This window comes from Dasypus novemcinctus, chromosome 10 (assembly GCF_030445035.2).
Source record: "Dasypus novemcinctus isolate mDasNov1 chromosome 10, mDasNov1.1.hap2, whole genome shotgun sequence".
Lineage (NCBI taxonomy): Eukaryota > Metazoa > Chordata > Mammalia > Cingulata > Dasypodidae > Dasypus > Dasypus novemcinctus.
In genome coordinates, this window is record NC_080682.1 from 33,720,734 (window position 1) to 33,743,075 (window position 22,342).

The following is a 22,342-nucleotide window of genomic DNA, read 5'->3' on the forward strand; positions in this document are numbered from 1 at the left end:
ATTCAAAAGAAGGAAAGAAGACTCCTCCCTCACACCTTATACAAAAGTTTACTCAAAATAGATCAAGGACCTAAATTTAAAAAGGTACAACCATAAAAGTTCTAGAAGAAAATGCAGTGAAACCTAGTCTAGATCTTGTGGTAGTCAGTAGTTTCTTTAAACCTTATACCTAAAGTATTAACAATGAAAGAAAAAAAATAGAGAAAGGAGACCTCATCCAAATTAAGCACTTTTGTTCTTTGAAAGACTTCATCAAAAAAGTAAAAAGGCAGCCTACTCAATGAAAGAAAATGTTTGGAATCCACATATCCAACAAGGGTTTGATATTTATGCTATGCAAAGAGGTCTTACAACTCACTGATAAAGACAGGCAATACTAATTTTTTTAAAATTGGCAAAATACTTGAACAGACATTTCTCCAAAGACAAAAATACAAATGGCCAAATAGCATATGAAATATTGTCCAACATCACTATTAAGGAAATTCAGATCAAAACTGTGAGAATCCATTTCACATTTTATAGAATGATCATTATCAAAAAAAAAAAAGAAAGAAAGAAAAAAGAAACCTATAAGTGCTGGAAAAGATGTGGAGAAATAGGAACACTTATTCACTGTTGATGGGACTGTAGAATAGTGCAGCCTCTGTGGAAGTGTTTGCAGTACCTCAGGAAGCTGAATTTACTGCTGTATGATCCAGCAAAACCATTACTAGCAATATGTTCAGAAGAACTAAACGACAAGGACAAACTGAAATTTTATACTGATGTTTATATCAGAATTATTCAATTGCTAAAATATGGAATGAGTCCAAGTGCCTGTCATCTGAAAATGGATCTAAAAAATGTAGTATATTCATAAAATGGAATACTACTGAATTGTAAGAAGGAATTAAATTGGGATGCATGTGACAGCATGAATGAATCTTGAAGAAATATGTTACATGAAATATGCCAGATACAAAGGACAAATATTGTATGGTCTCACTTATATGAATTAAATAAAATGAGTAAATTCATAGAGGTAAACTCTAGTGTATAGGTTATTAGAAAATAGAATGTGGGTTGAGAATGGAAGTTTATACTCATTTATATAAACTTTGTAATAAGGTTTGCTGTAAAGGCATAGAAATGAATTTGGTTGATGATAACAAATTATAATTATTATACACTGGTCATTTATAAATATTCTTGTGACTGAAAGTGATAGTCTGTGGACATACATGTTAATTAAAAGGAAACTAGAGAATAATCTAGTGAAGGTATGAGTGATTTTGGTGGTGGATGAAAGATCTTGGTTAACAGTATAAATATAAGCCTGTTCTTCATTTAAAAAGAGTTAAGTATATGGTGATACATGGGAAAAATAACAAGTTTAACTTATGGGCAATAGCTAACAGTAATATTTTTTTGTAGTAATCGCAAATATTTTATCAATCCTAAGAGCTATTTATAAGGTTATGTAAGGGGGTAAGGGATTCTTTTCCTTTTGCAGTAATGAGGACATTCTAAAATTGAGGTGATAACTGCATAATTCTGTGATGAAAATGAGAGCCACAAAGTATACACTTGGAATGGATTGTAAAAAACACAGGAAACCCAGTGGTGGAAGATTAACTGTGGTTAACAGAACAAATATGAGAATATTCTCTCATGAACTATAACGAATGTATAATAATAATACAGGGTGTTCATAATTGGGTAGGTTGGGTTGGGGGGAAAATACACCAAATGTAAGGTAGAGTCTGGAGTTAGTAGTAATACTTTTGGTGATGTTTGTAACAAATGTTTCACAGTTTGTAACAAATGTTTCAAAACAATGGAAGATATTGGTGGGGGTTGATTTATGGGAACCTGTATGATGTTAGGTAGGTTTGTTTTCTAAGTTCACAACTTTACTATGTATTTATCGTTTGTGTATGCTCATGTATGAATGATATCTTTCCATAAAATGTTAATTAAAAAAAGATTGTGAGCTTGATATTCAATCTGTTTGTGTTCAGTTTTGAGCTCATCCTTAAACATGGACATTGCCTGACAATGAACAAGCTATGAAAGCTCTGTATTCCCCAATTTCATCTATCTGTAAATTCCAGCCATTCAAATAAATATATTGCAGTACACTTCTAGGCACTGAGGGTATTGTAATTAACATAATTGACAAAAATCTTGGGATCATAGAACTTTCAATGTGGATGGAAACAGAGAATCAACTAAAGGCATAAGAAAAATATATGGAATGTAAAATGAGATAACTGTTATGGAAAACAAATGAAGCATTGATGAGGAATGTGGTAAGTGTGATTTTAAATAAGGTGGTAAGGGATGGCTTCATAACAAAAGATCCAAGCAGTTACCTGCGGAAAAGGAAGTTCAGGAAGAAGAAAAAATACAAATATTCCAGGCAGCATTAGAAATAATGTTTAAAAGAAGGGTGAGGAGTTAGTTTGTCTGCTCATAAGTGAGCAGAATAGAAACAATGATAAAGGATGAGTTCATAAAAGTAAGGAGGTGGAACAAGTATAGTTCTGTAAATATTGTTTATTTTGCTCTTAATGTGATGGGAAATCTTGTAGGGTTTTTGAAGAACAGTGCCATGATACAATGAAATTTTAACACCATCATTCTGGACATTACATAAATATTAAACCCAAGGTGTATAAGGCAGAAAACAGGGAGACAATCTAGAAGGCTGTGACAATGATTTAAAGACTGACATTATGGCTCTTTATGCCTGGGTGGGTGGTAGCAGAGATGCTGAGAAACCATCACATTCCAAATATATTCTGCACATGCATGTTGCAAAGAGAATCTATATGATATACTGATGTACTGATGTGAGGTGTGTGATAAAGAGAAAATGCCAGCATGGTTCTTCAGCCATTCCTGAACAAGTAGGAAGATAGCATTCCATTATCTGGGCAAAATTTTAGATATTACAAATACCTACCTATCAGTTATGTCCTGAAATTAAGCTAAGATAATTATATACCTAAAGCCATTTTAATATTAATATTGTCTGGAACTCAGTAGCTATTCAGTAAATATAAACTATTTTTGTAATTATTATATAACATCAATCATTTGCCAAAAACGTTCATACTTTTGTGATGCTTTATTTCACTCTTAATTTCTTTATCATTTGTAAGTAGTTCAAATTTTACAATACGTAGAATTTTGAAATATTACCATGAAAAAAAGGATTTTGTCTTGAAAATACATCAGACCACATCTTCCATAAAATATGACATGCATTGACATAAATATATCAAACAAAGGTTCAAAATAAATAGTGCTTCACATTCCCAAAAATCTGTCATGTTTATTTAATAACATTATAAATGTTTTCTACAATATATTATTAAAGGACAATTTTGTCTCAATGTAATTAAAAGAGAAGCAATTCCTGAATTAATGTAAGAGATATTAGAAAATCTGTTGAACACTGCTGTCATCACAAACCAAAAGGAGTCATTTTCTAAATCATAGAAATATATTAATACATAAATGAAAGCAGATTAACACAGTTCATAAAGAAGACCAGAAATGCAATGAATCTATAAATACAAGAAAAGATACAATGCGTATGCAACAAAAGAGATTAGTTTTAAAAATATATTATTAAAAAATAAATGCTGGAGACTTCTAGGAAGATGGCACCAAAGTAGGTTGGCAGGTCTCAACTCTCTAAAAAAACTATGGAGGAGGGGCAAAAAGTGATCTGAAGGAGATGCTTTGGGAATCTGCAGACTAGGAGATTACTGTGTGTCATTCAGGAGGGAGAAGGATAGAGAAACAAAGGGGCTGAAATGAAAACTGTGAGTTGCTCATCCCTGGGACTGGGAGTGGCCCCTCTCATTCCCCACCTTCAAGGCAAGCAGACTTGGTAAAACCCATGGCACACTGTGGCCAACTGAGAGAAGAATGGATATCTCCTTCCCTGGGAAAAGAAAGGATGCTGTGGAGGGTAAACAGGGATTTCTCTTCAGCAAGTGTGGCCAGCAGAGCTCACTTTTTTAAAAAATCTCAGTTGTGGCCAAACAAGAATCACCATCAAATTGAGGTTGAAAAAGACATGTACTTGGAAAATTTGTGATAGAGCACTTTCAGCTGGGAAGCCAGGAAACTGCAAGAAGATCCCAGGTCTCCTTGGATCCCTTCTGGTCCCATTTTGGGTCCTTGCTCTGGTTTATTATCATGAGCTGGGAAATTTGAAAAGTTAAAATAAACTGAACTTAAAATCTCTAAGTCTTCAGCACATAGCTGCCTGCATGACCTAGTTAAAAATTAACAACTTTCCCCAAAGGGAAGAGAATGTATAGATGTTATCATAAACTATGATTTTCTCAAAAAAGTAAACATCCTTGGCAAATGTCCTTCCTACTGAGTGTAGTGAAACCATCACCACACCCCATGTCTGTTTCATGTGACCCTAGCAGGAACACTGTTCTCATACCCTATGGGATGTCCTTCTAAATCCCCTTATATATCACTCCTCATTTTCTCATCTTTTCACAGAGTGCAAACTTCATTCATTCTTTGACTGGTTGCCATTAGAGATTCTCTTCTTTCTGTAAGTCCTAATAAAGCTTATTCCTGACTAAATGAAGGTTGTGTCCTTTGGTTTCAGGACCTCACCAACTTGTGCCCTTTAGGAGTTGGGTTGTAACAATTGGCAAGCCACAAGCCAGGAGACTGAAGGACCCCTGGCAGTAGCAGGCATGATCTCAGGGAAAGGAGACCCTGTGGGGGAAATCCTACATTGACTTTTAACATCCATGTGAGAATGGGTGGTTGCCCTCTAGGATGACTGGGGACCTCCAAGAGAATATGGGGTCACCCACTTGCTTGACTGTTCAAGAACTTCTCATGAGTATGGGGACACCCAGGAAATGTTGATAGGGGTAGCAGTTAACTAAGAAAGAGAAAATATTCCAGCAGCAACTCTGTGAAACCCCTTGTCACTTGGTTGGTGCACTTGTGGGCTGGTGGATTTAATAGAATTAGGTTAACTACTGGAGAAGCAGAAAAACTTAACATTAATGTTCTCTGCTCTGTTTCCATGTTAATTCTAATTAGATCTGGATAGCCACGTTAACAAAGTTGGTGCTATTAAAGTTTAGTAACTTTGAACTTGATAACTCTCTATATATAAATAGAGAGAGAGAAAAAATGCAAGCAGGTTTTGTAAGTCTGCAATTAAATTACAAAGCTGAAGGCTCATAATACTGTGTAAACTGTTAAAGAGTTAAAAAGGGATGCTATTTTGAAAATGTTTTAAGTTTAAGTCACATTTTATTTTGATCAGAGTTTTTATTAAGATGTTAAAATGAACTATCAGTTTTGAATCAGTAGTTTACTCATGATGAATCTAAAATGTACTCCTGAAGAGTAATCCAGAATTTATAAGTGTTAAATATCAGTCTGTTTAAATTTACTCCATTTATACTGCTCAAGTGTTCCTAATTGGTTGCTGGGTACTAATAAAAATGTTTTCAAGAATTAACTTGCATAGTACAGGCAATACTAATTCCAGAGGACATCTTAAAAGCAGTAAAAGTCAGAGATGTGAAAAGATGGAATGCTTGGACACAGTCAAACCAAAGGATAACTATGAGTCAAAATAGTGAGTTTTGTTTCAGTTGGCATTCCTTAACTCTTTTTGTATTTGTCTGCTTGTTCAGCATATACTTTCATACCTCCAGATGGTAATATTAAATTATCAAATGAAAATTCTTAAAAGAGCTCTATTTAAATTGCTAAAAAATAGATGGTTGCTTATATAGGTAAATGAATACTCCTGAAACCTAAACTAGAAAAATCAAACAGGATAAGGAATCACAAAAAATCTGAATAAAGAAACTATTTAAAGGAAAGAAACGGAAAAGTTTATCCTGAATTCTTCCATAATCTTTCCATAGCCTATCCTACCTTCACCTAACCTTCACTGAATTCCAATAAAACTAGGTTAGGATAAGGGAATGGGTTGAGTGTGGAAAGATATGGCTGGTGTGAGCTGAGCCTAGAATTCTGTCTACCAAGTCTGGAAATTAAAATAGGCACAGAGAGGATAGGACAGAATAAACCTAGTTTTGTATGGCTTATTCTATAATTCCCAAGTAAATTTTAACAGCTTTTGAAAAAACAGTAGTAAGTCAATGGCCAAATTTCAGCAAATAAAGGAAAACTCTTTGAAAACTATAAAGATTTTTCTAAATTATGATAAAAAAATTCAACAATTATATTCCAGAACTTGGCAGTTACTATGCTTTTAAGGTTATTCAAAACTTTAGAATTTTATTAAGACAAAAAATTTTACCCTCCTGTGAAAGAAGGAAAAAAGAATGTCTCTTTCGTAAACTATAATGATTTCAATTTTCTTTATCTTGGTTGTCATTTTCTTAGGTTTATAAGATACCAGTAATATCAATTAGCATTATAGGTATTAAATCTTTAAGTTGAAATTCTAAGTTTTGGCTAATTAAATTATTACAAACTTCTTTTAAAAATGTTTTTACATAAATTGAAATGAATGGTTTTTTTTTCTTCACAGATCAGAATGAGGGATATGAGACAAATTAATATAGAATGAAGTAAAAAATTTGTGGAAGTGAATTCATAAATGATGTTGACTAAACTTTATAAGTTTTTTTATTGGAATGTGTTTTGTCCTAAGATAAGATAGCTGGTTTTCATAAAATCATGGTGGAAATATGAAAGACAAGGCTTGAATGAATATAGAAAGTTTTAGAAGGTATTGTAGAATGTAGCATTAAATAAGGGAATGTATTTTGTAAAGGTGAAATTCATTGTGGGATGAAGTCTCTAGTTTAGGTATTATGGTTGGTTATAGAAAGTTTGCGAAAGCTTCTTCTAAACTGAAATGTTTAAATGACTAATTCCACAAAAGCCATTATTAAATAGAAACCCAAATTGATAATGATAACAAAAAGTAACTTACGGTTAATTATAAGAAGTTTATAAAAGCAGGGATGGTGGCAAGTCAGAAAAAAATCCCACCAAATACCCTGGTCACGAGATCCAGTTTGAAAGTCCCAGACTACTATGTTATCCATCAACAAGTTTGAAACAAAAACTTCTCATTTAAGACTGAGAGTCAGCTGCCATCTTTTAATGAGACTTGTGATTATATTTGTACTCTTGTAAGGGAACAGGTGAATAAGCCCAGGCCTTTATTAAGATATGTTGTATATAGTGGTTTAGGATGGTTAACAGCTGAGTCTGTCACCCTAGATCTCACAGCCCCTGTCTGCATGGAATGGCAAGAGGGAATCCATGATGTAGGGTGGTTGCCCCTGACTTGTGTCATTTTATTATTAAGGCTAGACAAAGCGTAAAGCATGTCCTCTGGTGGTTCTACCTATTGGCCACTTTTTGTGCCAGGTGGTGCTACAATTTTCACTGAAAAACACATAAAGTTTTTAGCCAATTTCACTGCTGAAGCCCTTAATGACTACAAAGTAGCAGTTTTCTTACTAAAAAAAGAAACAGCTTGAAATGAAAGGTAGTTTTACAAAATAGGATGGCTTTAGATATTCTTACTGTGTCAAAAGGTAGTACCTGTAACCTCATTAATGTTCAATGTTGTTTAGATGTTTTTATAGGATTAAGAGCATTTGGTGAAGGACTCCTACTATTCTGTTGTCTTTTATACTGTTGCTGTAGAATACAGATGCAATGCTTGTCCTATAGTCAATGTAAGCCACTATATGGGAGTAGATTGTGGGGAGGCAGGGCACCCCTTAAGTCTTCAGTGTAGTTGCCTGCATAACCTAGGCATAAGTTAAAGTTTAACAACTCTCTCCAGAGAGACTATATAGATATTATCATAAAATATGATCTTCCCAAACCAGTAAGCATCCTACTACCATAGAGAAAACATCACCACACCCCATGAATATGCTTCATGTGACCCTAGCTAGAACTCTGTTCCATACCTTATGGAATGGCCTTCTTCTAAAACCCCTTATAAATCACTCCTCATTTTCTCATCTCTTCACAGAGCACTGACTTCACTCATTCTTAACCAACTGCCATCAAAGATCTCTCCTCTCTGTAAGTCCTAATAAAGCTGATGCCTGACTAAATGGCTTTGTGACTTCGCAAACTTGTGCACTTCAGGAGTTGGGATGTAACCATGGGTAATTCAGCTGGCACAGACTGAATATTTGGACACTTGGGGATCCATCCCTCCACCCCAATAGGAAGGAGAGGATTTTTGTTGTCTCAGCATCTCTGGACAACTCCAGGCTCTTTCAGTACACAAAGTGATATGTTGAGTGCCTTCAATTCCATCTCTGCCTCACAACCCCACAGAACTGGAGGAGGTTTGTGCTTCTTAAGTCTCTCTGCGAAATTGCATGCACTTTGAGGCTGCATGAGTGAATAGTCAGACCCCTATAACTCCATTCCTGCCCCCAAGTAAGATAGGAGTGGAATGGTGTTTTCTCAGCATTTCTGGGAACTGGCAGGCAATTTTGGCCAACCTCTCCAGGACTGTTGGGTGCCTGTGGACCCATCCCCACCCCTCAATGGGATAGGAGGAGACTGTTTCCTCAGCCCATCCAGACAAGAACAGGTACTTTCAGCCTACAGGGAGTGAAGTTTCAAGACACTTGATGATCTATTCTCACACCCAAATAGGATAGGAGGGGATTTGTGTTTCTGCAGCCTTTCCCAGGAATAGCAGGCAAATTTGGCCTTCAGAGATTGGATTATTGGGCACCTATAGATCCATCCCAAACCAACCCATAATAGGATAGGAGGTGGCTGGCATTTCCTCACCTGTCTGGGAAACAGCAAGCACTTTTCACCTTCACAGAGTGGACTACTGGGTGCCTATGTATTCATCCCCACACCCTAATAGGTTAAGAGGGTGCTGGTGTATCCTCGGGCTCTACAGACAATGCTAGGTACTCTTGGCCTACAAGAACTCAACAACTAGATGCCTGTGGATCTATTCCCAACACTCAATATGATAGGAGAGGAACAACGTTTCCTCTGCCTCTTCAGAAAATGGTAGGTACTTTGGGTCTACACAGACTGAACTGTTGAGCATCAGTTGTTCCATTCCCATGCCCTAAAGAGCAGAAGGAGCAGTAATCCCTCACCCTCTCAGGGCTGTTGCAGGTGCATTTGGCCCAATGGATTATGTTGTTGGGCAATCCAGAGTGCAAAGAGGGCCAGCTGGTGCTACATCAGTCTATCTGGGCAATTGCAGTAATTTTGTACCTACAAGGCATAGATTTTTTTTGCACCTGCAGCATTATCCCTGACCAAGGCAGGGGAGGAAGGTATGTGAAGCTTCATCAGTCTCTCTGGACAACTACAGACAGTCTTGACCTGCACAGCTTGGGTTATTAAATTAAGCTTCTGTTCTGTCCCAGGACCTGGCAGGAGAGAAAGGTTGGAGAAGCTTCATTAGTCCCATGGGCAATGCAGATAGATTCAGCCTCTATAGCTTATAGCACCAACTACATCTTTGTCTCCTACTACATAACCAGCAAAGGGGAAAGGGCAAGAAAGCCCTAAACTAAGGAAAGAAACAGCACCCAGAATAAATATATCTAGTAAATCAGATGCCAAGATATAAACAAAAACTCACAAACCATACCAAGAAACAAAAAGATATAGCCCAGTTAAAGGAACAAGATAAGCCTCAAATGACATTAAAAATTGAGGCAACTAATCATGTATGTTCAAACAAATCTTAATAAATTCATTGATGTGGCTAAAGAACTTAAGAATATTAAAAAGATACTAGGTGAGCACAAAGATTTTGAAAGCAGATTTGAGGGGGTACAGGAAGGGATAGGTGAACTTGAAGGCCTGGCTCCAAAAGTGAATGTACAAAAGAAGAGATGAAGAAAAAAATGGAGAAAATTGAACAAGGTCCTAGAGAAATGAATGATGTCAAGAGACACACAAACATACATGGCAAGAGATTGCCAGAAGGAGAACAGAAAGGAAAAGAGGCAGAAGGAATATTTGAAGAAATAATAGTAGAAAATTTCCCAAACCTATTGATGGACATAGATATCCATGTCCAAGGATTGAAATGTATTCCCATCCAAACCAATATGAATAGACCAACTCTGAAACACAAACTAATCAGAATATAAAATGCAGAGCACAAAGAGAGAATTATGAAAGCATCAAGATAAAAATGATGTGTAACATATAATGGATACCCAATAAATTTAAGTGTTGAGTTCTTGCAGATAGTGTGGAGGCAAGAAGGCAGTTGTATGATATATTTAAGACACAACTAGGGAAAAACTGCCAGCCAAGAAACTTATATCCAGCAATCTTTCAAAAATAAGAGTAAGTTTAGAATATTCACAGATAAACAGAAACTGAGATAAATTATAACAGAGACTGGCTTTGCAATAAGTACTAAACGGAATGCAACAGTCTGAAAATAAAAGATAGAAGAGAGAGGCTTGGAAGAAAGTTTAGAAATGGAGATTATATCACTAAAACTGAATAAAAGTGTCAAAAGAATTGTGAAAGTAAAAAACGACAGATAAAACCATTGCTTTTACATTGATAACATTGAATGTTAATGAATTAAACTTCCCAGTCAAAAAAGACAGACTGATTGAATGGATAAGAAATTATGAGTCATCTATATACTGTCGACAAGAGACTTTAGACCCAGGAATACCAATAGATTGAAAAAGAAAGGTTGAAAAAAGATATTCCATGCATGCAGGAATCAAAAAATAAATAAAAGGTGGATTCGCTGTACTTATATCAGATGAAACAGATTTTAAAAGCAAAACGTATTAGAGAGAAGAAATACCATTATGTATTAATAAATGGGAGAATTCATCAGGAAGAAATAACAATCATAAATGCATATGAACCGAACAAGGATGTCCCAAGATACATGAGAAAAACACTGGAAAAACTGAAGAGAAAAATGTTACATGATCTCAGTGATATGAATTAAGCAAACTGTGAAAGTCTCTAAGATAGGCTTACAGGAGACAGAAAGGGAGAATAAGGTTGTGAGTCAATGCCCATATGGCAAAATCTATGATAAGGTGGAAGGTTGTAGTTGTGCAGTGGATGGGCATAGCTGTGGTCCAGTGATGCTATTGGGATGGGTGGTGCTGATTTGTGAAGGGGCTATGATGGAGAGGGTGGGTTGGACATTCCATGTACCTGGGGTGAAGAAAGGGGCAAGAAAGAGGTGAACTATGGGATTTGCAGGAATGTGGTTGAAACTACAGTGTTGTAAATGTTCTTTTGGCAAATATGGCAAATATGGTAATGGGCTGTTATTTAAAGTGTTGGATTTAGGGGTCATGTGGGACAGGACACCCTTGGGGCAGGCTTCTAGGAGTGTGTTCTTATGAAACTTTACTTTTGAAATTGTAACATAGTCTTAAGAGTTACCTCCTGAGAACTTCCTGATTGCTCAAATATGGCCTCTCTCAATGTCAAACTCAGCATATAAATACATTACCTTCCCCCCAGTATGGGACATGACTCTGGGGGATAAGCCTCCCTGGCACCAAGGAGTTACTTTCAAGCATCAACTTGCAATGCAACTGGAAAAAGGCCTTGACCAAAAGGCGGAAAGGGTAAACAAAAATGAGTTTAAATGACTAGGAGACTTCAAAGTGAGATGGGAGGTCATTCCAGAGGTTAAGCTTATGCATGTCTCATCAGGACCTCATTATCTGTCAAAAAGTATTACCTTGAATAGTAGGGTTCTTGAGGGCTCTGTAGACATCCAGATACTATAGGCAGGGTAGACAGTTCAGGAGTTTGGTGCCCTGCCAGTCGACCCTAATTTTGAATTTATGCTCCCCAGTGTGACAGAATTGGACTCAGTTTTGGTTCCCCTACACATGGCTCTTCTGTCCCTTCTATTTGAACCAACAGTTAATACTAGAGTTAATAGGTGTATGTCCAAAAGACTTAAAACTTTGGGTTTTGCATGTGTCAGCTGAGTCATGAATCTCAACTGTGTTGCAACACCTACACTCCAGTACATTGGACTCACCCAGGACACCTAACAAGAAGATGATGATAAACAACCATTCCACAGAACAGAGAGAGTTTGCAACTGCAAGCAAGATAGTCACATTCATTTGCCCCATGGGATCTAAGCCCCCTCTCAATTAGAGGTGGAGTGGGCATCACCATCCCAGAATCCTCAGGTTTGGGGAATGAAAATTGGATTAGAGTAGACTTACTGTTATTCTACTATAGACTTCTTGTGATTCTAGCAGTGTAAGAAATTTTATCATTGATGTGGAAGCAGTGGTCACTGGAGATTCTGAGGGGAAGGAGAGGGAAAAATAGGTGGAAAATGGGGGGAGGCATTTTTGAACTAAGGAATTGTCCTGAATAACATTGCAATGACAGATACAGGCCATTATATATCTTGTCATAACTTACAAAATTGTGTGAGAGAGAGTATAAACTATAATGTAAACTATAATTCATGCTTATGGGCAATACTCCAAAATTTGTTCATCAATTGTGGCAAATGTACCACACTAATGAAGGATGTTGTTAATGTGGGAAATTATATGAAGGGTAGGGAGCAGAGCATATAGAAATACTCCATATATTTTTTTAAAGATTTATTTTTATTTATTTAATTCCCCTCCCCTCCCCCGGTTGTCTGTTTTCTGTGTCTTTTTGTTGCGTCTTGTTCCTTGTCCGCTTCTGTTGTCGTCAGCGGCACGGGAAGTGTGGGCGGTGCCATTCCTCGGCAGGCTGCTCCCTCCTTCGCGCTGGGCGGTTCTCCTTATGGGTGCACTCCTTGCGCGTGGGGCTCCCCTACGCGGGGGACACCCCTGTGTAGCACGGCACTCCTTGAGCGCATCAGCACTGCGCATGGGCCAGCTCCACATGGGTCAAGGAGGCCCGGGGCTTGAACCGTGGACCTCCCATGTGGTAGACGGATGCCCTAACCACTGGGCCAAAGTCCGTTTCCCATACTCCATATTTTTATGTAACAATTATGTAATGTAGGTATCGTTAAAAAAATAAAAAGTAGACTATTAAAAAAACTTATAAAAGAAAATGTAGGAAAATATCTTCAAGATATTGTGGTAGGCAGTAGTTTCTTAAACCTCATACCCAAAGGTGAAGCAATAAAAAAAAAAAAAAGATAATTGGAACCTCATCAAAATTAAACACTTTTGTTCTTCAAGAGACTTTGTCAGAAGGGTGAAAAGGCAGCTGACTCAATGGAAGAAAATATTTGGCAACCATGTATCTGGTAAAGGTTTAATATACATAATATGTAAGGAAATACTACAACTCAGCTATAAAAAGACAAAATACCTGATTAAAAAATGGGCAAAATTCTTGAATAGACAATCGTCCAAGAAAAAACACAAATGGAAAAAAATAGTTCAACATCACTAACAATTAGGGAAATGCAAATCAAAATTACAATGAGATATCACTTTGCACCTTTTAGAATGGCCACGATTTAAAATTGGAAAACTACAAGTGTTGGAGGAGATGTGGAGAGATAGGAATGCTTATTCACTTTTGGTAGGAATGTATACTGGTACAGTCACTGTGAAAAACTGTTTGGCATTTCCTAAGGAAGTTGAATATAGACTTCCCATGTGACCCTGTAATGCCATTATTAGATATATACCCAGAAGAACTATGATCAGTGATTTGAATAGACATCTGCACACTGGTGCTTATAGCACCAAAAGCTGGAAACAACCCAGGTTTCCATCAACTGATGAATGGATAAAATATTGTGGTGTGTACACAGGATGGGCTTTTATGAAGCTGTAAGAATTAAAGTCATAAAGCATACAAAAACACAGAGGACCTTGGTGGACATTATGTTGAGTTAAGCAAGCCAAACAGAAATTGACAATATTTTTATCACATTATTATGGTCTAAATATATTGGATAAACACATGGAGGTACTAAATAGAATATAGGTCACCAAAAAATAGAATGACGGTAGAGAATGGAAAACTAAGGGTTAATCTGTGCAGAATTGGTAAAATTTTTGTAAATCTTTGGATATAAATATACATCATTAAAGCACACACAGAGCTAATATATGAGTATGTTTGAAAGGAAAAGTCTAAGGCCATGTATATCACTAGAAAGAAAGCTAAAAAAATGTATTATGGGACTGCATAGCATAGAGAAACTTTTTGTAAAATTCAAATATGGATGATATTGCATATATAAGACTGCTTTTACAAAATATAAATTCAAGTAAACTGGACAGATGGAAACATAAAAGCAACTATATACACCAGTGGAAGCATGGAGAGAATGAGAGGTGATGAGATTTTTTTTTTGTGTGTGTGTGTGTGTAGTATTATTATTGGAATAATGAAAATGCTCTAATCATGACTGAAGTTATGAGGGCACAATTGTGTGATTATACCAAATATCACTGATTGTACACTTGAGATAGATTTATGTTTCTTTCATATGTTTCAATAAAACTGATTTGTTGAAAATAAAAAATAAAAACAAATAATTATAATTTCATCACCTAAAGTTAAGTTTAATTACAATGAATTCCTTCCAAAGATTTCTATACATATATTTTTCATATATATTTGTCAACTTGTTATTTTACATTATATAGTAATTGTTTTTGCCATTCATTAAAATTATTTAATTTAATGTTAATAGTTTATTGAGTTCCTGTACCATTGTTTACTTATTGATTCTCCAGTTTTTGGATAATTATATCTTTCCACTTATCTCTTGTCTGTAAAAAATAAAAATATTGGTCCACCTAAAAAAAGATTAATATGAATAAATCAGTAGTATTTTGACACACTAAAATGATCAATCTAAGGAGGGAGTAAGAAAAAAATCCATTTATATCACCAAATAGAAGAAACAAATATTTAAGAATAAACTTAACCAAGTACAGAAAGGACCTATATTCAGAAAATTAAAAACGTTGCTAAAAGGAAACAAAGAATACCTAAATAAATGGAAGAACATTCAGTACTCATGGATTGGAAGACTAAATATAGTTAAGATGCCAGTTCTACCAAATTAATTCATAGATTTAATGCAATCTTAATAAAAATCCCTAGAGTCTTTTTACAGGAAAGAAAAAGTCAATTATCAAATTTGTTTTGAAGGATAAGAGTCCCTGAATAGTCAAAAATGTCTCAAAAGAATAAAGAAACTGCACGACTCCTATTTACTGACTTTAAAGCATATTAACTACAATGGTAAAAACATCATGGTACTGGAATAAAAATGACAAATTGATAAATGGAATAGAATTGAGAATTCAGAAATAGATCCTCCCATCTATGGTCAAGTGATTTTTTTACAAGGCTGTCAAACCCACCCATCCAGGTGAGCAAAGTCTATTAAACAAATGTTCCTGGGAGAACTGGATATCAATAGCTAAAAGAAAAAAAAAAAAATAGGACCCCTTTCTCATTTCATATATATATATATAACTAACTCAAAATGGATCAATGACCAAATACAAAACTAGACCCCTAAAAATCTAGAAGAAAATGTAAGGAATGTGGTAGGTGATGCTTTCTTGCCTTAAACCCAAAGCATTAGCATTAAAAGAAAAAAATATTAAAAACCATTACCATTCAAATAACTTTATTAAGAAGGTAAAAAGGCAGCCTACTCATTTGCAGAAAATTTTTGGAAAACCCAAATCTGATAAAAGTTTGATCTCCATGTTATATAAGAAGGTCATACCACTCAATGATAAAAAGTCAGGGACTGTAATTAGAAAATGGGTAAAATTATCTAGATGTTTCTAGAGCCCTCAGGAGCTCTGCTCTTTTAGACACTGTTTATTGTGGCAGTCAATGAGATCTGAGACATGCATAAATGTAACTTCTTGAAGGACCTGCAAACTTACTTTGAAATCTCTTAGTCATAACAACTCATTTGTATTTATGATTACCCCCTTTGGTCAAGGTCTTTTTTCAGATGCATTTCCAGTTGGTGCTTGGATAATAATATCCACTGGCAGGGTGGCTCATTCCTGGGAGTCATGTCCCACTCAGGGGAAGGTAGTGTGTTCATATACTGAGATTGGGTTACATAGTGCCCACATTTGAGCAACAAGGAGGCTTTCAGGAGGCAACTCTTAGACAATATTTGATATAAGTTAAGTTTCAGTTTCATAAGAAAAAGTTCATAAGTACAATCAACAATATCAAGGGCACGGCATAATGGTCTGTCCTCATTCATGAGGAACATGTATTTCGGGATTTTTGCCACTCTATTAGAGAATGTAGCAGTATGCCCCAGAATGGGAATTCAATATTTTTTCAGGTGTTGTTTTGTCTACACTCACTGAGGCAATGCCCCATGACAACTTGAACATAAACATATATCAGAGAAACATGCCCCAGGTGCACCCAATCCCACCCATCTCCCATCAGAAACAGCCCACATCAGTGATTCCCCCACTGCCACAATTTTGACCCTTCTGTGATCCAAACACTTTCCCAAAATGAAACCAAAAACTAAAAAAAATAGAAATAATTTAAAAATAAAAAAATAAAAATAAATGAAATAAAAAATAAAAATAAATGAAATAAAAAACAAAAATAAAAAATAAAATAAAATTTAAAAAATATTGTCGGAGTCATGGACCTGAAGGTTATCAGGAATAAAAGACAAAGAGAGATTGGGATCAGGGGATCTGAGAGCATTGAAGCCTCAAGCTCATCAGACAAATTTATTGATCTCAGGGGCTTCCTTATAAACCCCAACCAATTGTGAGAAGCAGGAACTATCCTAGATAACTATTACCACTATCTCATTCTTAATAACACAGTGGATTAGTTAATAAACAAAGCTCACAATTCTACTATGTTATTGAAACAAATATACATATGACTCTTGTTGCCATGTTGTTCATTATTATCAAGCCCTGATTCTGCCAGAATGTTGCATCTCCTGGAGAGATTTATGACCTGCATGCATATCTCTAGGGACAGCATGACCCAGTGATCAAGAAAGTAACTTGCTCTTATGGAAACAACATGCCTTTGTTTCCCACATTTCCCCCTTTTTGTTTTAGTCAGGGTGGTTGTGCCTGTCTTAGGTTGCCCTCCTCTGAGAGTCTTCCCCATCATTGGCTACCAGCCAAACACTCTGACCATGGGGAACTATATCAGACTTTTTGCAAGTACCAAATTATTAGCTTGTCCCATCACATCAACATGGTGCACTCTTCAGCATATATCTCGTCCCAGGCAAGCAACAACAATGAGCAAGAAGATTTACACACAAAATCCTATTACTAATGCTGATAAAAAATGATGAGACTTCCACCAATTTACTGGATTAAACTTACTGAAATGAGAAATCAAATCATTAAAGACATCCTTATCATCAGCTACATCAATCTGATTATGAGATATTTCTAAAATCTTTTTCTGTAATCCTTTTATTTTTAATGACATATTACCTTTATGACCTATCAAATGATTTTTAATCTTTTCCCAGTCAAACAGAGAATTATTATAAGCAAGTGGAGTAATACAAAAGTTACTTTCATTCCGGTCACATTTCAATCCTCTAAGTAGATTTAAGTTATATACTTGATCTTCTAGATGTAAAACTGCCAATTCTAAATCATTAACTCTACTGTTTAATTCTTCATCAATATGTTTTTGACTAGCATAAGTCACTAGCATTCTTAGCCAATCATGCACATACTGTTGAGTTTGCACAGTCTCATGCAAGGCCACGGTAGCTGTAGCAGCAGCTGTAATGACACCAATCAGTCCTAATATGCCAGCTATTAGCAGTCCCACAAATCACTTCGAGCGCTTCAGGATTTCTTTACCCATATGGAACAGCAGTTTACTCTCAGGTGATGATTGCCAAATTTGGTTCAATCGCACTGGGATCCACAATCCCCGCTGCCTTCGAGCCATTGTAATGAAATCTCTGTTCTGTAAAATGTTCTCAGACAAACAGATATGCAAGGCCCCACTTTTATAAAATAGAGCATTCTCAGTAATAGTTAATTTTCTGACCATAAACACATAAGGATCTCTTACACACGATTGAAAATAATGACTTCGATTTAAATGCAGATCAATAATTGCATAATTGCATAATTACAATTGCATAATTGCATAATTACTATTATTCCCAATCCATTCTATAGTAGGAGCTTTTCCTAGAAAAACTTTCCACAAATTCTTCTGTTTATGTATAGATGTAATGTTACACCATGGAGAAGGGATCCATTTCCCTTTATATTACCAAACACTATTATTTTAGTAAAAATTATTTTTTCATCCAGTTCAAAGGGTTCATAAAAAGGAAAATTGCATATTACTAATTTGCTGTCCTTTACTATTTAGACCATACCAAAGAAATCTGCCATTATATTTGGTGGGACTCCCCATAGGAGCACTTTCCCACACTATTCCATAGGAATCATTAAAAATGACAGATCCTCTTCCTGTATGGCACTCTTGCCATCCTTCTTTATCCCTAACCTTGTCTTTTTGCAGACAAACATATGTAGGATTTTTGATCATCATAAAACTATAAGAGGAAAATAACGTCACAATGGACTGAGTGTTATTATTTTCAAAAATAATCATGGTCCAATTTTTAACATACATAAAGAAGGGATGTTTACCAATGCATAAGGGTCGATAATCAAATGGTAATATGAGATTATAGATTCTTTGTCCTTCCTCATGGGGTTTAATTGGTAACTGATCATCATTTGGTCCAGGGAATATATGGGTCTTATTAAGATAAAAAGGAAAGGATGAATCTTTCCAAGTTAACACTCTAAGTAATGGGGGGGTTAGGTATATAGGCCCAATAAGTGTAATTACCTGCAGCTTCCTCATTACTTATGATTACCATCATCAGAAGTTGTAGGAGACCCCATCTCTTCATTCTGAGGTTTAATCCTCTTCGCAGGTAGCCAAATTTGTTCTCCATTTTCTGAAATGACAAGCGCATAGCCTTGCCCCCATATTTTGATCCTGCTTTTCCATTCATTACTTAAAATATCTTTCCAGAATATTGGTTGATCTTCATTTCCTGCGTTCACTATAAATGTTTGACATTATCCAAAGTGACATTCCGCAGTTGTCAATGAATTATAAACATTAAGAAAATTTAAAGTAAATAAAGCTTTTGCCAATTGATCTTTTCATGCTATAATACCATCATCTACCCCTTTTTGTTTTAAAAGCATAGTTTTTAGGGTATGATGGCTGCGTTCAACTATGGCTTGAACTGTAGGATTGTAAGGAATGCCCGTAACATGTGCAATATTATACATAGAACAAAAGGAAGTAAAAGACTTACTAGTGTAAGAAGGGCCATTATCAGTTTTAATTTTCAAGGGACATCCCATCACTGTGAAAGCAGACCACAAATGGGAACAAACATGATGAAAATGTTCACCACTTTGTGCAGTAGCCCACAAAAAATGAGAGTAAGTATCAATACAGACATGGACATATCATAATTTACCAAATGATGGTATGTGAGTAACATCCTTCTGCCACAGTTGATTAGAGCCAGGCCTCTGGGATTAGTCCCAGCCTGAAAAGGCACTGTGGTCAAGGGTCCACAGGTGGGACAGATGCAAATAATTTATTGAGCTTGATGTTTCACTAATTGAGGAAATTTATGTCTAAGTCCCTTAGTATTAATATGAATTAATGCATCTATTTATTGGCATCCTGCAAACATCCTACTAATAAATCAGCTCTTGCATTTTGGGTAGCAAGAGGACCAGGAAGGGAAGAATGAGACCAGATATGAGTAATATATATGGGCTGACGACTTTGCCGAATGAGGGCTTGAAGGTCGGCAAAAAGTTGAGACGATTTATCAGTAATAAAAATATGAGCTGTTTCAATATGACCTACAGTTAAACACACATATTCAGAATCAGAAACAATATTCAAGGGCTCTTGAAACATTTGTAAAACCTTAATGATAGCAAAAAGCTCTGTGCATTGAGCAGACGAATAAGGAGTCTGCCAAACCTGTTCTTTTTGAGAGGTAACATATGCTGCTTTTCCATTACTACTACCATCAGTAAATACTGTACATGCATTTTCAATAGGAACAGTTTTCACAATTTTTGGTAAAATCCAAGTGGTTCTTCGTAAAACGTTAACAGTTTGGAAGTAGGATAATGACTATCAATAATGCCTTGAAAATTACTAATAGCAATTTGCCATTGAGGATTAGTTATATACAAATGTTGAATTTCTTCATGAGAAAGATCACAAATAATTCTATCTGGATCAGACCCCTTGAATTGTAACAACCTCACATGGCCTTTTGCTAGAATGGACATAATTTTTTGGAGATATGTTTGCAATCTCTTTTGTTTATTATTAGGTAAAAAAAAAACATTCCAATATCCTTCTTGCCAAAATAAAGCCTTGGGAGATTGAGGGGTTGAGAAAATAATTAAATCAACAGCTTCATCAGGGTCTATTTGCATTAATTGCCCTTGAGAGATTCAATCCTCTATCAATGCTGATTCTTTTTCAGCCTCTTTAGACAAGATTCTAGGGCTAGACAGATCAGAATCTCCTGTTAATGTTTGAAATAAATGAGTTAACGTATAGTTAGGGATTCCTAATGTTGGCCGGATCCAATTAATATTTCCTAGCAATTTTTGGAAATCATTTAATGTATTTAACTTGTCTCTGTGTATTTGCACCTTTTGTGGTGTAATACATCTATTAGCTAATTTCATACCCAAATAACAATATGGTGCATTCCTTTGAAATTTTTCAGGGGCAATTTGCAAGCCATACTCAGGAAGATTTTGTTCAGCATACTGAAATAACTGTTGCAGTTTGTCATTTGAAGCTTGAGCAAACAATATATAATCCATATAATGAATAACCATTGCTTTTGGAAATCTTGCTCGCAATTGTTTGAGCTAAGTAAGATCGACATTCTTTCTGATAATGCCCAGGCTTTCCACACTTAAAACAATTCCTTTTTTTTTGCTCTTCCTTTGCACTACCTTTAAAAGCTGTGGCCAATACTGCCATCTGGTGGTCGATAGAGCCAATAACCTGACAAGCTTTAATATAATCTTGAATTGAACCTCCAGCTGCCTTTAGAGGTCTAATTGCCTTTTTACACTCACTATTAGCCTGATCAAAAGCAAGCGTCAACAAAATTAACTCTCTTGCTTCTGGTATCTCAATTGTTTTCATCAAAATGTCAGTTAATCAAGCTACAAATTCCACATAAGTCTCATTAATCCCTTGTATTACTTTAGCAAAAGATTGAGTAGGTTTACCAGGAGTACAAATCCTTTTCCAAGCTGCGAGACAAGAATTACGTATCTGTGTTATGGCTTAGTCATCATATTGAAGTTGCCTTTGAATGCCAGACCAAGCTCCTATACCCAATAACTGTTCACTGGAAATAAGAACAGGAGGATTCTGTACTGCATTACAACATGCTATCATGTTAGCTTCATCTGTCCACCAGGTTTTAAATTGCAAAATCCCAGGAGGGTTTAAAACAGTTCTAGCCAACATGTCCCAATCCCAGGGGATAAGTTGGTCAGCCTGAGTCAGCCCCCACACTAATCCAAAAGTATAAGGACTATTAGTTCCAAATTGTGCACAAGCTTGTTTAAGTTCTTTTAGAACTTTAAATGGCAAAAGTTCATGATGGAAATTATATCCTCCTTGAGGGTTGTTTATATTTGGGGGAATTTGCTGAATATTTACTGGAAAAGCTGTTAATAGTTGCATTGCTTCTGGATCCCCCTGTCGAGATCCTTGTAACAGGCAACACATCAATGGAGTAGTTGGAACTGGATTAGGTACAAATATATTTTTTGTATATGAACTGGTATCAATGGCATCTGTGAATACTTCTGGGACTGTAGATATTGTAGCCGGTGGGACCGTAGGGGCTACATTACACAAATTAGGTAAATGCTAGCTTTAGAAATATTTAATTTAGCCATCTGCTTAGGCAGAAAAGGATTAGTTTTTTTCTTATTGGGAGGCTCATTCTCATTTTAATCCTCTATTTCCTCCCTGTCCTTACTCTGATGGCCCTTGTCATTGGGGCTCCCTGGAAAAGATGGTAATTTCTTCCTCATCTGCTTCAGACGGCAGTGGACCTAAGGCTGCTGCAATCTGTTGTCCTAAAGCCCACACCAACAGTGGTATAGTTTCTCCTTTTTGGTATGCTCTATGTAACACCTTCATTACCTGTTTCCACTGTTTAAGATTTAAAAGATTCTTTCTTTGTGGCTGAAACCAGTATCAATGATTTGTACTAGAGCAAAAAGTTCAAGTAAATCAACAGTTTTTACTG

At 35.9% G+C, this 22,342-nt stretch overlaps 1 pseudogene; it reads right to left on the minus strand.

Moving 5' to 3' along the window:
* LOC111764884 (integrator complex subunit 13-like) overlaps positions 1 to 21,219 on the minus strand; it is an 81,907-nt pseudogene extending 60,688 nt beyond the window's left edge.
* Between the last annotated feature and the right edge of the window lie 1,123 nt (positions 21,220 to 22,342).